The sequence below is a fragment of the Megalopta genalis genome, unplaced genomic scaffold (genome assembly GCF_051020955.1).
Source record: "Megalopta genalis isolate 19385.01 unplaced genomic scaffold, iyMegGena1_principal scaffold0121, whole genome shotgun sequence".
Taxonomy (NCBI): domain Eukaryota; kingdom Metazoa; phylum Arthropoda; class Insecta; order Hymenoptera; family Halictidae; genus Megalopta; species Megalopta genalis.
In genome coordinates, this window is record NW_027476190.1 from 50,001 (window position 1) to 62,500 (window position 12,500).

A 12,500-nucleotide genomic window follows, 5' to 3' on the forward strand; every position below is an offset into this window, starting at 1 on the left:
TTGCATCATAGCGCGTCTCGGCGCAATCGACCGATTCGCTCGACCCATTATTTTCGATTTACGGCTAAAATAAATTTTTCTCATTTTATTCAATAACATATTCTTCCTTAGATAACTTTTTTACATAGGGATTAAGCATTTAGAACGATACATTGTTTAAAATAAGGGCACTTTACTCTTGACATTTTACGGTTTTTTCAATTTTCTGAAAAATCCTATCATTAGATTTTTTTTAGAATACGATATTCTTGCTTAACTAACGTTTCTACATAGGGATTAAGCATTTAGAACGAAATCTAATGTCAGAAAATGGCACTTTACTCTTGACATTTTTCGGTTTTTTCAATTTTCTGGAAAATCCTATCATTAGATTTTTTTAAAAATACGATGTTCTTGCTTAACTAACGTTTTTACATAGGGATTAAGCATTTAGAACGAAATCTAATGTAGGAAAATGGTACTTTACTCTTGACCGGTACGTTGGGACTTTGAAAATATTCGGGCGTTCCAATCGCTCGTCTGTTGCATCATAGCGCGTCTCGGCGCAATCGACCGATTCGCTCGACCCATTATTTTCGATTTACGGCTAAAATAAATTTTTCTCATTTTATTCAATAACATATTCTTGCTTAGATAACTTTTTTACATAGGGATTAAGCATTTAGAACGATATAATGTTTAAAATAAGGGCACTTTACTCTTGACATTTTACGGTTTTTTCAATTTTCTGAAAAATCCTATCATTAGATTTTTTTAAAAATACGATATTCTTGCTTAACTAACGTTTCTACATAGGGATTAAGCATTTAGAACGAAATCTAATGTCAGAAAATGGCACTTTACTCTTGACATTTTTCGGTTTTTTCAATTTTCTGGGAAATCCTATCATTAGATTTTTTTAAAAATACGATATTCTTGCTTAACTAACGTTTTTACATAGGTATTAAGCATTTAGAACGAAATCTAATGTAGGAAAATGGTACTTTACTCTTGATCGGTACGTTGGGACTTTGAAAATATTCGGGCGTTCCAATCGCTCGTCTGTTGCATCATAGCGCGTCTCGGCGCAATCGACCGATTCGCTCGATCCATTATTTTCGATTTACGGCTAAAATAAATTTTTCTCATTTTATTCAATAACATATTCTTGCTTAAATAACTTTTTTACATAGGGATTAAGCATTTAGAACGATACATTGTTTAAAATAAGGGCACTTTACTCTTGACATTTTACGGTTTTTTCAATTTTCTGAAAAATCCTATCATTAGATTTTTTTTAGAATACGATATTCTTGCTTAACTAACGTTTCTACATAGGGATTAAGCATTTAGAACGAAATCTAATGTCAGAAAATGGCACTTTACTCTTGACATTTTCCGGTTTTTTCAATTTTCTGGAAAATCCTATCATTAGATTTTTTTAAAAATACGATATTCTTGCTTAACTAACGTTTTTACATAGGGATTAAGTATTTAGAACGAAATCTAATGTAGGAAAATGGTACTTTACTCTTGATCGGTACGTTGGGACTTTGAAAATATTCGGGCGTTCCAATCGCTCGTCTGTTGCATCATAGCGCGTCTCGGCGCAATCGACCGATTCGCTCGATCCATTATTTTCGATTTACGGCTAAAATAAATTTTTCTAATTTTTTTCAATAACATATTCCTGCTAAAATAACTTTTTTACATAGGGATTAAGCATTTAGAACGATACATTGTTTAAAATAAGGGCACTTTACTCTTGACATTTTACGGTTTTTTCAATTTTCTGAAAAATCCTATCATTAGATTTTTTTAAAAATACGATATTCTTGCTTAACTAACGTTTCTACATAGGGATTAAGCATTTAGAACGAAATCTAATGTCAGAAAATGGCACTTTACTCTTGACATTTTTCGGTTTTTTCAATTTTCTGGGAAATCCTATCATTAGATTTTTTTAAAAATACGATATTCTTGCTTAACTAACGTTTTTACATAGGGATTAAGCATTTAGAACGAAATCTAATGTAGGAAAATGGTACTTTACTCTTGATCGGTACGTTGGCACTTAGAAAATATTCGGGCGTTCCAATCGCTCGTCTGTTGCATCATAGCGCGTCTCGGCGCAATCGACCGATTCGCTCGATCCATTATTTTCGATTTACGGCTAAAATAAATTTTTCTCATTTTATTCAATAACATATTCCTGCTAAAATAACTTTTTTACATAGGGATTAAGCATTTAGAACGATACATTGTTTAAAATAAGGGCACTTTACTCTTGACATTTTACGGTTTTTTCAATTTTCTGAAAAATCCTATCATTAGATTTTTTTAAAAATACGATATTCTTGCTTAACTAACGTTTCTACATAGGGATTAAGCATTTAGAACGAAATCTAATGTCAGAAAATGGCACTTTACTCTTGACATTTTTCGGTTTTTTCAATTTTCTGGGAAATCCTATCATTAGATTTTTTTAAAAATACGATATTCTTGCTTAACTAACGTTTTTACATAGGTATTAAGCATTTAGAACGAAATCTAATGTAGGAAAATGGTACTTTACTCTTGATCGGTACGTTGGGACTTTGAAAATATTCGGGCGTTCCAATCGCTCGTCTGTTGCATCATAGCGCGTCTCGGCGCAATCGACCGATTCGCTCGATCCATTATTTTCGATTTACGGCTAAAATAAATTTTTCTCATTTTATTCAATAACATATTCTTGCTTAAATAACTTTTTTACATAGGGATTAAGCATTTAGAACGATACATTGTTTAAAATAAGGGCACTTTACTCTTGACATTTTACGGTTTTTTCAATTTTCTGAAAAATCCTATCATTAGATTTTTTTTAGAATACGATATTCTTGCTTAACTAACGTTTCTACATAGGGATTAAGCATTTAGAACGAAATCTAATGTCAGAAAATGGCACTTTACTCTTGACATTTTCCGGTTTTTTCAATTTTCTGGAAAATCCTATCATTAGATTTTTTTAAAAATACGATATTCTTGCTTAACTAACGTTTTTACATAGGGATTAAGTATTTAGAACGAAATCTAATGTAGGAAAATGGTACTTTACTCTTGATCGGTACGTTGGGACTTTGAAAATATTCGGGCGTACGCGACGCGCTCGGCGCTTCGAACAGCTCCGGTGTCCCCATTATTTTCGATTTACGGCTAAAATAAATTTTTCTAATTTTTTTCAATAACATATTCCTGCTAAAATAACTTTTTTACATAGGGATTAAGCATTTAGAACGATACATTGTTTAAAATAAGGGCACTTTACTCTTGATATTTTACGGTTTTTTCAATTTTCTGAAAAATCCTATCATTAGATTTTTTTAAAAATACGATATTCTTGCTTAACTAACGTTTCTACATAGGGATTAAGCATTTAGAACGAAATCTAATGTCAGAAAATGGCACTTTACTCTTGACATTTTTCGGTTTTTTCAATTTTCTGGGAAATCCTATCATTAGATTTTTTTAAAAATACGATATTCTTGCTTAACTAACGTTTTTACATCGGGATTAAGCATTTAGAACGAAATCTAATGTAGGAAAATGGTACTTTACTCTTGATCGGTACGTTGGGACTTTGAAAATATTCGGGCGTTCCAATCGCTCGTCTGTTGCATCATAGCGCGTCTCGGCGCAATCGACCGATTCGCTCGATCCATTATTTTCGATTTACGGCTAAAATAAATTTTTCTCATTTTATTCAATAACATATTCTTGCTTAAATAACTTTTTTACATAGGGATTAAGCATTTAGAACGATACATTGTTTAAAATAAGGGCACTTTACTCTTGACATTTTACGGTTTTTTCAATTTTCTGAAAAATCCTATCATTAGATTTTTTTAAGAATACGATATTCTTGCTTAACTAACGTTTCTACATAGGGATTAAGCATTTAGAACGAAATCTAATGTCAGAAAATGGCACTTTACTCTTGACATTTTTCGGTTTTTTCAATTTTCTGGAAAATCCTATCATTAGATTTTTTTAAAAATACGATATTCTTGCTTAACTAACGTTTTTACATAGGGATTAAGTATTTAGAACGAAATCTAATGTAGGAAAATGGTACTTTACTCTTGATCGGTACGTTGGGACTTTGAAAATATTCGGGCGTACGCGGCGCGCTCGGCGCTGCGAACAGCTCCGGTGTCCCCATTATTTTCGATTTACGGCTAAAATAAATTTTTCTAATTTTTTTCAATAACATATTCCTGCTAAAATAACTGTTTTACATAGGGATTAAGCATTTAGAACGATACATTGTTTAAAATAAGGGCACTTTACTCTTGATATTTTACGGTTTTTTCAATTTTCTGAAAAATCCTATCATTAGATTTTTTTAAAAATACGATATTCTTGCTTAACTAACGTTTCTACATAGGGATTAAGCATTTAGAACGAAATCTAATGTCAGAAAATGGCACTTTACTCTTGACATTTTTCGGTTTTTTCAATTTTCTGGGAAATCCTATCATTAGATTTTTTTAAAAATACGATATTCTTGCTTAACTAACGTTTTTACATAGGGATTAAGCATTTAGAACGAAATCTAATGTAGGAAAATGGTACTTTACTCTTGATCGGTACGTTGGGACTTTGAAAATATTCGGGCGTTCCAATCGCTCGTCTGTTGCATCATAGCGCGTCTCGGCGCAATCGACCGATTCGCTCGACCCATTATTTTCGATTTACGGCTAAAATAAATTTTTCTCATTTTATTCAATAACATATTCTTGCTTAGATAACTTTTTTACATAGGGATTAAGCATTTAGAACGATATAATGTTTAAAATAAGGGCACTTTACTCTTGACATTTTACGGTTTTTTCAATTTTCTGAAAAATCCTACCATTAGATTTTTTTAAAAATACGATATTCTTGCTTAACTAACGTTTCTACATAGGGATTAAGCATTTAGAACGAAATCTAATGTCAGAAAATGGCACTTTACTCTTGACATTTTTCGGTTTTTTCAATTTTCTGGAAAATCCTATCATTAGATTTTTTTTAAAATACGATATTCTTGCTTAACTAACGTTTTTACATAGGGATTAAGCATTTAGAACGAAATCTAATGTAGGAAAATGGTACTTTACTCTTGACCGGTACGTTGGGACTTTGAAAATATTCGGGCGTTCCAATCGCTCGTCTGTTGCATCATAGCGCGTCTCGGCGCAATCGACCGATTCGCTCGACCCATTATTTTCGATTTACGGCTAAAATAAATTTTTCTCATTTTATTCAATAACATATTCTTGCTTAGATAACTTTTTTACATAGGGATTAAGCATTTAGAACGATATAATGTTTAAAATAAGGGCACTTTACTCTTGACATTTTACGGTTTTTTCAATTTTCTGAAAAATCCTATCATTAGATTTTTTTAAAAATACGATATTCTTGCTTAACTAACGTTTTTACATAGGGATTAAGTATTTAGAACGAAATCTAATGTAGGAAAATGGTACTTTACTCTTGATCGGTACGTTGGGACTTTGAAAATATTCGGGCGTACGCGGCGCGCTCGGCGCTTCGAACAGCTCCGGTGTCCCCATTATTTTCGATTTACGGCTAAAATAAATTTTTCTAATTTTTTTCAATAACATATTCCTGCTAAAATAACTGTTTTACATAGGGATTAAGCATTTAGAACGATACATTGTTTAAAATAAGGGCACTTTACTCTTGATATTTTACGGTTTTTTCAATTTTCTGAAAAATCCTATCATTAGATTTTTTTAAAAATACGATATTCTTGCTTAACTAACGTTTCTACATAGGGATTAAGCATTTAGAACGAAATCTAATGTCAGAAAATGGCACTTTACTCTTGACATTTTTCGGTTTTTTCAATTTTCTGGGAAATCCTATCATTAGATTTTTTTAAAAATACGATATTCTTGCTTAACTAACGTTTTTACATAGGGATTAAGCATTTAGAACGAAATCTAATGTAGGAAAATGGTACTTTACTCTTGATCGGTACGTTGGGACTTAGAAAATATTCGGCCGTACGCGGCGCGTCTCGGCGCTTCGAACAGCTCCGGTGTCCCCATTATTTTCGATTTACGGCTAAAATAAATTTTTCTAATTTTTTTCAATAACATATTCTTGCTTAAATAACTTTTTTACATAGGGATTAAGCATTTAGAACGATACATTGTTTAAAATAATGGCACTTTACTCTTGACATTTTACGGTTTTTTCAATTTTCTGAAAAATCCTATCATTAGATTTTTTTAAAAATACGATATTCTTGCTTAACTAACGTTTCTACATAGGGATTAAGCATTTAGAACGAAATCTAATGTCAGAAAATGGCACTTTACTCTTGACATTTTACGGTTTTTTCAATTTTCTGAAAAATCCTATCATTAGATTTTTTTAAAAATACGATATTCTTGCTTAACTAACGTTTCTACATAGGGATTAAGCATTTAGAACGAAATCTAATGTCAGAAAATGGCACTTTACTCTTGACATTTTTCGGTTTTTTCAATTTTCTGGAAAATCCTATCATTAGATTTTTTTAAAAATACGATATTCTTGCTTAACTAACGTTTTTACATAGGGATTAAGCATTTAGAACGAAATCTAATGTAGGAAAATGGTACTTTACTCTTGACCGGTACGTTGGGACTTTGAAAATATTCGGGCGTTCCAATCGCTCGTCTGTTGCATCATAGCGCGTCTCGGCGCAATCGACCGATTCGCTCGACCCATTATTTTCGATTTACGGCTAAAATAAATTTTTCTCGTTTTATTCAATAACATATTCTTGCTTAGATAACTTTTTTACATAGGGATTAAGCATTTAGAACGATATAATGTTTAAAATAAGGGCACTTTACTCTTGACATTTTACGGTTTTTTCAATTTTCTGAAAAATCCTATCATTAGATTTTTTTAAAAATACGATAATCTTGCATAACTAACGTTTCTACATAGGGATTAAGCATTTAGAACGAAATCTAATGTCAGAAAATGGCACTTTACTCTTGACATTTTTCGGTTTTTTCAATTTTCTGGAAAATCCTATCATTAGATTTTTTTAAAAATACGATATTCTTGCTTAACTAACGTTTTTACATAGGGATTAAGTATTTAGAACGAAATCTAATGTAGGAAAATGGTACTTTACTCTTGATCGGTACGTTGGGACTTTGAAAATATTCGGGCGTACGCGGCGCGCTCGGCGCTTCGAACAGCTCCGGTGTCCCCATTATTTTCGATTTACGGCTAAAATAAATTTTTCTAATTTTTTTCAATAACATATTCCTGCTAAAATAACTGTTTTACATAGGGATTAAGCATTTAGAACGATACATTGTTTAAAATAAGGGCACTTTACTCTTGATATTTTACGGTTTTTTCAATTTTCTGAAAAATCCTATCATTAGATTTTTTTAAAAATACGATATTCTTGCTTAACTAACGTTTCTACATAGGGATTAAGCATTTAGAACGAAATCTAATGTCAGAAAATGGCACTTTACTCTTGACATTTTTCGGTTTTTTCAATTTTCTGGGAAATCCTATCATTAGATTTTTTTAAAAGTACGATATTCTTGCTTAACTAACGTTTTTACATAGGGATTAAGCATTTAGAACGAAATCTAATGTAGGAAAATGGTACTTTACTCTTGATCGGTACGTTGGGACTTAGAAAATATTCGGCCGTACGCGGCGCGTCTCGGCGCTTCGAACAGCTCCGGTGTCCCCATTATTTTCGATTTACGGCTAAAATAAATTTTTCTAATTTTTTTCAATAACATATTCTTGCTTAAATAACTTTTTTACATAGGGATTAAGCATTTAGAACGATACATTGTTTAAAATAATGGCACTTTACTCTTGACATTTTACGGTTTTTTCAATTTTCTGAAAAATCCTATCATTAGATTTTTTTAAAAATACGATATTCTTGCTTAACTAACGTTTCTACATAGGGATTAAGCATTTAGAACGAAATCTAATGTCAGAAAATGGCACTTTACTCTTGACATTTTTCGGTTTTTTCAATTTTCTGGAAAATCCTATCATTAGATTTTTTTAAAAATACGATATTCTTGCTTAACTAACGTTTTTACATAGGGATTAAGCATTTAGAACGAAATCTAATGTAGGAAAATGGTACTTTACTCTTGATCGGTACGTTGGGACTTAGAAAATATTCGGCCGTACGCGGCGCGTCTCGGCGCTTCGAACAGCTCCGGTGTCCCCATTATTTTCGATTTACGGCTAAAATAAATTTTTCTAATTTTTTTCGATTACATATTCTTGCTTAAATAACTTTTTTACATAGGGATTAAGCATTTAGAACGACATGTTGTTTAAAATAATGGTACTTTACTCTTGTGATTTTTCGGTTTTTTTTGATTATTTTGAAAAATAAATTTTTGTAATTTTTTTAAATGCGATATTCGTGATCAGTGAACGATTTCACATATGGATTAAGCATTTAGAATCGTGCGGACGCGTTATTAAAAAAGTTTACTCGATGCGATGGGACTTTAAAAAGTTTGTGAAAATTTTCATATTGGGAAAAAATGTGTAATTTTTTGTCTAGTTTACGGTAGTGTAATTTATTTTAATGTTTACTATAAAAATTTTTTTCGTTCGTTCACGCGCTATGTTACAACAGCACGGCCGGGCGGTCTGTTGCCGCAGCGGTTTACACTCATAAGCGCGCGTGCTATTCGGCCGGCGGCGCCGGCGTCCTTGCCGGCCGTTCGGTATCTATAAGAGATACACGGTCCGTGCGAGGCGGACGGAGCAGAGCGGGTTTTGGGCCAATTCTACGATCTCGGTCGAGAAGCTGTCTCAGAGCTCCTTCGGGGCTTCGGTCCTGACTGTTTCGTGCCGTTTACGTTACGGACTTTTCTCCACACAGCGTGGCCACGGGTCGGTGTCTTTTACCGAATGGCCCATATGTGGCAAGCCCTACGGGGTTGGTTACCCGTATGCACTTTGTATGTATACTCGTACTCACTGAGCAATCGACTCTTCTGTCCGAGCGATGGAAAAATTTTTTAAAATGCATCTGTAAGATTTGGAAGCAAATCGTACCAATTGAAAACTGTGGCTAAAATGAATAGCCCAGTGGAGAGAGAAAACTATCAAAAAACTGATTTTTTAAATCAAGAGGTGTCAGAAATCGAAATGCCTAGCGCGAGCGGAAGAACACGCTTTCTCGCCAGTCCAGCATGTGTCCTGTCCGTTCTTCCTCGGCTTGCCGATTTTGCCCAGATCAGAGGTTTCGTGCTTCCGGCGGTCAGAAGATCAGCGTGAGCGTACGCGCTTCCACGACTATGGCATCACCCATGTACTTTTTCCTTTGAATATATTTGAGTACATAAAAAATATTAAAACATATAGAGAGAACTGTGTCTTGGATCTTAAAAATTTGTCAATAGCGATGATATATTATTACTTAACTTGAAGTATTTGTACGTTTTAGCTGGGACGTACATTTATCTTACAAGATGTTAATAGCGAGACTCTTGAAGATAAAATTATCTTGTGATTTTATGAAGGCAAAGATAGAAACGTACGAAGCTGGCGTACGTAGAAAAATGTGATTTTATGATAGAACAAAAATATAATACGTACGTTTTTGGGCGTACGGTAAAATATCTGTATGGTAGAAAAATGAAAGAAATTGAGCGTTAAAGAAGATATGTTACAAGCGCGGAATGTGGCAAAACTTGTACATATTTGAAAGAGAAAAATGGTGTGTCGACCTGACATATATATATGAAACAGGCGACGATGGAAAAGGATTTAAATTTTGTCCATTTTATATATACATATTGTATAGTTCCCTGGTTGATCCTGCCAGTAGTCATATGCTTGTCTCAAAGATTAAGCCATGCATGTCTCAGTACATGCCGTATTAAGGTGAAACCGCGAATGGCTCATTAAATCAGTTATGGTTTCTTAGATCGTACTAAAATTTACTTGGATAACTGTGGTAATTCTAGAGCTAATACATGCAAAACAGAGTTCCGACCAGAGATGGTAGGAACGCTTTTATTAGATCAAAACCAATCGGTGGCGGGTGTTTACACTCGTCCATCGTTTGCTTTGGTGACTCTGAATAACTTTGTGCTGATCGCATGGTCTTATAGCACCGGCGACGCATCTTTCAAATGTCTGCCTTATCAACTGTCGATGGTAGGTTCTGCGCCTACCATGGTTGTAACGGGTAACGGGGAATCAGGGTTCGATTCCGGAGAGGGAGCCTGAGAAACGGCTACCACATCCAAGGAAGGCAGCAGGCGCGCAAATTACCCACTCCCGGCACGGGGAGGTAGTGACGAAAAATAACGATACGGGACTCATCCGAGGCCCCGTAATCGGAATGAGTACACTTTAAATCCTTTAACGAGGATCCATTGGAGGGCAAGTCTGGTGCCAGCAGCCGCGGTAATTCCAGCTCCAATAGCGTATATTAAAGTTGTTGCGGTTAAAAAGCTCGTAGTTGAATCTGTGTGTCACAGTGTCGGTTCATCGCTCGCGGTGTTTAACTGGCATTATGTGGTACGTCCTACCGGTGGGCTTTGCTCTTCACGGGGCGGTCCAACTAATATCCCATCGCGGTGCTCTTCACTGAGTGTCGAGGTGGGCCGGTACGTTTACTTTGAACAAATTAGAGTGCTCAAAGCAGGCTACCTTCGCCTGAATACTGTGTGCATGGAATAATGGAATAGGACCTCGGTTCTATTTTGTTGGTTTTCGGAACCCCGAGGTAATGATTAATAGGGACAGATGGGGGCATTCGTATTGCGACGTTAGAGGTGAAATTCTTGGATCGTCGCAAGACGGACAGAAGCGAAAGCATTTGCCAAAAATGTTTTCATTAATCAAGAACGAAAGTTAGAGGTTCGAAGGCGATCAGATACCGCCCTAGTTCTAACCATAAACGATGCCAGCTAGCGATCCGCCGAAGTTCCTACGATGACTCGGCGGGCAGCTTCCGGGAAACCAAAGCTTTTGGGTTCCGGGGGAAGTATGGTTGCAAAGCTGAAACTTAAAGGAATTGACGGAAGGGCACCACCAGGAGTGGAGCCTGCGGCTTAATTTGACTCAACACGGGAAACCTCACCAGGCCCGGACACCGGAAGGATTGACAGATTGATAGCTCTTTCTTGATTCGGTGGGTGGTGGTGCATGGCCGTTCTTAGTTGGTGGAGCGATTTGTCTGGTTAATTCCGATAACGAACGAGACTCTAGCCTGCTAAATAGACGTAATTATGGTATCTCGAAGGCTCTCGGCTTCTGCCGGTGGGGTTTTTACTACCAACGTACAAACAAATCTTCTTAGAGGGACAGGCGGCTTCTAGCCGCACGAGATTGAGCAATAACAGGTCTGTGATGCCCTTAGATGTTCTGGGCCGCACGCGCGCTACACTGAAGGAATCAGCGTGTGTTCCCTGGCCGAAAGGCCCGGGTAACCCGCTGAACCTCCTTCGTGCTAGGGATTGGGGCTTGCAATTATTCCCCATGAACGAGGAATTCCCAGTAAGCGCGAGTCATAAGCTCGCGTTGATTACGTCCCTGCCCTTTGTACACACCGCCCGTCGCTACTACCGATTGAATGATTTAGTGAGGTCTTCGGACTGGTGCGCGGCAATGTTTCGGCATTGCCGATGATGCCGGGAAGATGACCAAACTTGATTATTTAGAGGAAGTAAAAGTCGTAACAAGGTTTCCGTAGGTGAACCTGCGGAAGGATCATTACAATGTTCCAATATATCTCAAAGAGAGAGGAGAGGAGGAGAGAAAATGAATTCGATTAGTTTGTGGATAAGAATTCATATAAAAAAAAAAGATATTGTTGAGCCCGCCAGATCATTCGTGCGTGATTTACACGGCCAGACGTGTGTACTACACGTATTAGGCCTTTGATCTGCGTTGCGTAGGCCACAACAAATCTTTCAAAGAGAGAGAGATATATGTGTTGTTGGGGTTTGTGATTATGAAGGTGCCCCAACGCACAAAAATATATAAAAATGTACAAAGTTGGGATGTGGTGTGGTGGAGAAGAGTTGGGCCCGACCAGATCATTCGTGCGTGATTTACACGGCAGACGTGTGTACTACACGTATTAGGCCTTTGATCTGCGTTGCGTAGGCCATCTTCCTTCCAAGACACACACGTGTTGGGGTTTGTGTGATTTTATGATAGTGCCTCAACACGGAAAAATAAGCGTACGAGAAGAGTTGGGCCCGACCAGATCATTCGTGCGTGATTTATACACGGCCAGACGCGTATTATATTACACGTATTAGGCCTTTGATCTGCGTTGCGTAGGCCATCTTCTCGATAGAGAGAAAGCCAATGTATTCTTTTTTCTTTCTTTACACACACACACACAGTTGTAGTAGGACAGGGAGGGATGCGAGCGTGCTAATCACGCTTCCTCAAGTCTTCGCTGTGGTGTAAAAAAAAAAAAGAAAAAAAGGAATCGTTGG

At 36.1% G+C, this 12,500-nt stretch overlaps 1 non-coding gene across 1 annotated transcript; it reads left to right on the forward strand.

Moving 5' to 3' along the window:
• Window positions 1-9,845: 9,845 nt before the first annotated feature.
• Window positions 9,846-11,766, forward strand: LOC143262369 (small subunit ribosomal RNA). Its single transcript, XR_013036201.1, has one exon. It is a non-coding gene; the product is annotated as a small subunit ribosomal RNA (ribosomal RNA).
• Window positions 11,767-12,500: the final 734 nt, after the last annotated feature.